Source organism: Portunus trituberculatus, chromosome 18 (assembly GCF_017591435.1).
Source record: "Portunus trituberculatus isolate SZX2019 chromosome 18, ASM1759143v1, whole genome shotgun sequence".
Classification (NCBI taxonomy): Eukaryota; Metazoa; Arthropoda; class Malacostraca; order Decapoda; family Portunidae; genus Portunus; species Portunus trituberculatus.
The window spans coordinates 8271812-8277572 of record NC_059272.1 but is presented as its reverse complement, the minus strand read 5'-3'; the positions used below and the strand labels follow the sequence as shown (position 1 = coordinate 8277572).

Sequence of the window (5761 nt, the reverse complement as noted above, 5' to 3'; positions counted from 1 at the left end):
CTGATTTCAATCTATATTCTACTACATTCTCGTTGACTTCTAAAGTTTGCATTTCTCTAAAGCCCCTGTCCCAATCAGATGATTGTTGTGTGCCCTTGCTGCACCTCAAAAATGAACAGGTCGCATTGAGGTTGTTGGATGATGGGAAAAGTTGATTTGGTGGGATTGCTAGCAGCACTCCTGCTGTGCCATGATATCTATTTTTCTGCCAATTTCTGGCTTTCCATGGGTGACCCTGACGTTCTTCCTACCACCCCATTGTGACATAAGCACCCTTGCAGCACTCCACAGCTGACCTACCTACTTTTGCAGCAATCAAATGGGTCTCCATTGCGCATCCTTTGAATGCATTTTGGACAACACTGCTATCCCCTAACCGCCATAGTATTAATCTTCCCCTTCCCCTTCCCGTCCCCTTCGCATTGCCTTGGCCGTTTCGGGTAGTATTAAACATCCCCGTGTTGTCGGGGTCATTCTAAACTGCAGGTACAGAGGTGGGAAGGGGTAGAAAAAGCGTTGACTCGACGGGGTGGGAGAGAGGACATCTTCGCCGTCCCCGTCATATATTTTTGGAAGCAATACAATTATTGTTTATATTTTATAAAAGGTAATGCTTTTATAAGCGTGGGAAAAAAATAATGAATGATATAGCATTTCAGATTTCCTTTATATGGATATATTTGTAATGTTTCTGGAGACATCGATGTACTCTTGTGATTGTAGGCATACCAGCCCATGTCAGCAGAGTGTTTGGATCTCCTAGCGTTTTTCCACCTTCAATTATGGAAAGGTAAGCAATATAATTAAGATATTATCTCTCCTGTAGCTTTTGTATTTGTGAAGAATTCTGAAAATTTTTGAAATCTAGGTATATATGAGACAGTTTTACCTATAATGAACACAGCCAAATCGGCTGCATTATGCTGAATTATTTATTTATTTGTTTTACTTTTTACTTCAAAAATGAAGTTAAAACACTCCTGAGGTCAAAGAAAAGCAAGAGTTAGATTGCACTATCCTTACAGATGAGTAGGTGATGGCCTATCAGTTGCTGCCACAGCTCTGTTATATATGGAAAGGAAGTACCTCAGGGATCAGTGCTAGGGCTACTTTTATTTTAGTATATATTAATGATTTCGATATAGGGATCACAGTTAAATACTGAAGTTTGCTGATGATTCAAGATCCTAATACAATACAGGGGGCTCAGGATAAGTACAGGATAAAAGGTTGGTAGCATGGGCAGATAAGTGGCAGATGGAGTTTTAACTCACAGTAGTGTAAGGTTATGCATATAGGACAATAGAAATTCTAGCTATAAGATGGAAGGATGTTGGTTAGAGACAGTTGGAGAAGAAAGAGATTTAGGTGTAGTGGTAGACAAAACTATGAAATTCTCTAGGCAGTGTTTGGAAGCAAGAAATAGGGCAAATAGGACCCTAGGCTTCATAAATAGAAATGTATTACCCACCACAAATTAATTATAATGCTGACACTGATGTTTTAAAAATACATGTGAGGAGGGGGTGAGCAAAGTTTTTTTTTTTTTTTTTGTTAGGTTACATTTTGTGTAATAGCAACACAGATGAGTATAAAGATTGTAGGGAAACTTGTGTTGAATCTTAGATTACTTGGGTTAGGTTAGTTTACTTGGGTTAGGAAAGTTTGGTTAGATGAGGCTAGTTTAGTTAGATTATGTTAGATTAGTCTGGTTTGTGTAGATTAGATTAGCTTGATTAAGTTGGATTAATTTCTACTTAATTGATGAAAAGTAATTATTTGGCTACTTATTATTTCCAAGAGCAACAAAAGTGTGAAAAAGGACCACTAGTAGGCAACTTTGTTGTAGATTTATTGACATTAATTTTATTTTCATTACTTAATAAATCTATTCATATTGCAGAGCTATCATAATGTATAACCCCTGGCAGCAGTGGGGACAATTTGACGGAGGTCAGAGAGCAGTTGCGGCCATGGGAAGGTTTGGTCTGAGACGTGAGCGGCAAGTAGTACCAGACCGCATGAACCCATTCACTGCAATGTCCGACTCGGAATTCATTGAAAGATTTCGGTTGCGGAAAGAGTCGGTACATGACATCATTGTTAAGATCAGCGACCAACTTCCAGATTCTACTGACCAGAGGTATACAATTTTATAAAATTGTGAGCCATTTCAGACAAATACTATCTGTTAACAGCAATGCAGACTTCAGTAATATGGTACATCATCATCAGCAGCTAAAGTTTACCTAACTATATTAACATCACATATATTTTCAACAAAAAGCATACAAGATTGCATTCACAAATACTCCCTTGACATCTTTCTCTCCTTTCTTTCATCCTGATAACACCACTGCCATCTCTTCTATTACTCCCCAAAGTATAATTTATGTATATTTATATTTTTTTTATTCCAGGTTGTTGTGTGCCACTATACTACCAAGTCCTGCTGGCTCTGGCAGCTATGGGTAACGGAAGTCACCAGGTAGTTGTTGCTGACTGCTATGATGTCTCACAAACAGTCAGTCAATGCCCGGCCAGAGTTGCCCTGGCAATAGCAGGCCTTGTACACCAGTACATAAGAATCCCTAATGCCACTGATCTGCCAAAAGTGAAGGAAGATTTTTATGCAATTGCTGGTATGCCTAGTGTCATAGGTTGCATAGACTGTACCCATGTACCTATTGTAAAACCTACATCTAATGACTCAGAGATATTCAGGTGTAGGAAAGGATATTTTTCATTAAACATTCAGGCCATTTGTGGATCTGTCCTAAAATTTTATAATATTGTTGCTAGGTGGGCAGGCAGTGTTCATGATACTAGGATCTTTGAAAATAGTGTAATTGGTGATGAATTACATGATGGCCGCCTCCCAGGTCATCTCTTAGGTGATAGTGGCTATGCCAATAGAAGGTACCTGTTGACCCCACTGTTGTCCCTAATGGCCCTAAAGAACAACATTACAATGCAAGTCACATTAAAACTAGGAACACCATAGAAAGGGGTTTTGGTATTCTAAAGCATCGGTTCTCCATGCCTTGGGAGCAGCATGAGAACAAATCTAAAAACAACTCAGGCCATCATTGTAGCTTCAGCAATCTTGCATAACATTGCCATAACATCAAGACTTGATATGGGGTATGAAGTAGCTGAAGGTTATAATTTGCCACATGCACATGTCAATGTTGACAATTTTGTCCCAGAAAGGTATGGTGACAATGAATCTCTGCTGGGTCGCCTTAAGCGAGAATAAATTATAAGGGATTACTTTTAAGACTTGTATGTAATGTAAGGTGTTCCAAGCAAGGTGATAATGAAAAAAGTAATGTAAGACAACATAATTATTCATATATTTCAAATTATAACAGATCACTGCAAGTTTGTCTCCATCTGTCATAGATATGATTATAAAGAAATTATTATGACTTAATACTGTTCAATGCATCAAAAACTCAATTCCTCCATTCTGTCCACCTCTCTAATGCAAGAGTTAACCAGTATTCTCATTTCTTCATCCCTTTCACTAGTAAACTCTGGAACTCCCTACCTCCCTCTATATTTCTTTCATCCTACGACTTGAATTCCTTCAAGAGGAAGGTGTCAAGACACTTTGTTTTGGACTAGCCATGACCTTGTGGGACACAGCAAATGAGTGGGCCTTTTTTTCATCTTGTTTTGTTTGCCCTTGGCAGGTGTCTGAAGTACTTTTTTGATTGTGATTAAATTATAAATATTTTAGTCTTGCTGTTTGTGATAATGATTATAGACAAATAGGAAATGGAAATAGAATCATAAGAGAGTACTTTTAATCTTTGCAGTCTTGTATATAATGAATGGTGTGCCAAGCAAAGGGGCAATGAAAAAATAATGTAAGTCAATACATATTTAATAAAAAATGTGATTTTGATATAGAATTTCTATGTGTATAATTTAACCCATTTAAATCCACTCTTCTTTTGACCCTTCTCTAAGTTGGTGTTTCAACAGTAGAATTTTCAGTCTCTCCTTCTCTTGCTGCAACTTCCACAGCTTCATACACTCTTCATTCTTCTCCCTCTCTCCTTGCTGCTGCAGCTTCACCACCTTCAGCTGTTCTAGCAACAACTTTTGCTGTTCTACAAGGTAGTCCTTCGCAACTACCCCAATAGGGCTGGTACGCTTGTTGGATTCCATTTCAGAGACTCACTCACAAGCCATATTCTGATTTCTGAGCGGCAAAACAACTACAATGGTGATCTTGATTATTATCATGGTTACCAACATCTCAACTTTTCATTTGCTATTTATCTGTAGATCACTATTTTTATGCATTAATTTACATTACACAATATATTCCAACTAAACTGTAGGAGAGAAATGCATTAATTGCCTTATTTTCCATGGCTATTGGATTGAAAGGGCTACCAACAGCATTCTTGGACCCCGTCCGAGTCTCCGGCTCCGGGAAGGGAGCGGTGTTGTTCTCTACTACTCCAATCCCAGGGATGGGGATGGGGATGGGGAAGGAGCGGGGAAGGGGCTGATTAATACTACCACCGTAAGCCTCTTTTGAATACTCCTCAGATGACATTGGCCTCCTTCTTTACGCATCCTGTTAGACTTGTATTCCTAAGTGGGGAATCTGGTGACATCCAACATTTGCATCTAGCACTTGCTTGGAGAGGGTCATGCTGCTACCATGAATGATGAAGTCCTCTGCCATGCAACGTTACAAGAGTGATTGTTACGAATAATACTGTGGCCTTGCTTAACATAGCTAAGAACTACCAGTAATGAGGGAGGCGGTGGCATAGTGAATAAGGTGGTGAGCATGGGATCGGGCAGACGTCCACGCGTAGGTTCGAACCCCACCACATACCACTTTTAAGCTATGCCATTTGTCGAGTGGTTTGAAGTTACCTACATGTCACCATGATACCAAGGTTTTTGGTGGTTACACCAAAGATGTGTATGGGAGATGGTATGGGCCCTAATATGGGTACCACTATACATAAAATAGCCTGTGCCACTAATGGGCGGAAGCTTAACAGCGCTTCCCACATAAACTCTTCAAGTATATAGGCCATAATGTAAAAAAAAAAAAAAAAAAAAAAAAAAAAACTACTTGGTTAAAGAATTTGAAAGTGCAGCAAGAAAGATTAATATTAGTGTAAATAGATAGATAATAAGAAATACATAAGTAAATGTATCAGTCATCTTCATTCCTTCTAAACCACCATTGTACCATGTCACCCTACCCCCTCATCTCTCTCTCTCTCTCTCTCTCTCTCTCTCTCTCCTCTGTTCACACATGAACATGATCCTTCTTCCTCTTCTCCTGTGAGACATCAGCTCCCTTTGTGATTTCAACAGGTCACTTTCCTTCTCTCTGCCTGACCTCTTCTGATTGGCCAAGTTCTGCCACCTGATTGGTTCATTATTCTTACTTCTCATTGGCCCATATCTGTCCTTCTCAGCTGTACTATTGGCAACCTCTTTTTTCTGGTTTTCCTCTTCTTGATCCAGCTACATTCACATAAATACGCTCATATCTCTCTCGTTTTCATTCGTGCCACACTCTCAAGTCAAACCCACTCTCGTTCAAGTCAATCAACTCTCATTGGCACCTCAGTACTCACTCAGCACTCACATTGTCACCTTATCATGCAAATAAAGTCATCTATCATCAAGCTGTACTGTGTACAGGCAACCCCCGTTTTAACGAAAGGGTTACGTTCCTAAAAACCCTTCGTTAAGCAAAACTTCGTTAAACGAA

General features: G+C 39.3%; 1 pseudogene; it reads left to right on the top strand.

The window, feature by feature from the left end:
• The first annotated feature begins 361 nt into the window (after positions 1 to 361).
• LOC123505649 lies at positions 362 to 3920 on the top strand (annotated as a pseudogene).
• Positions 3921 to 5761: the final 1841 nt, after the last annotated feature.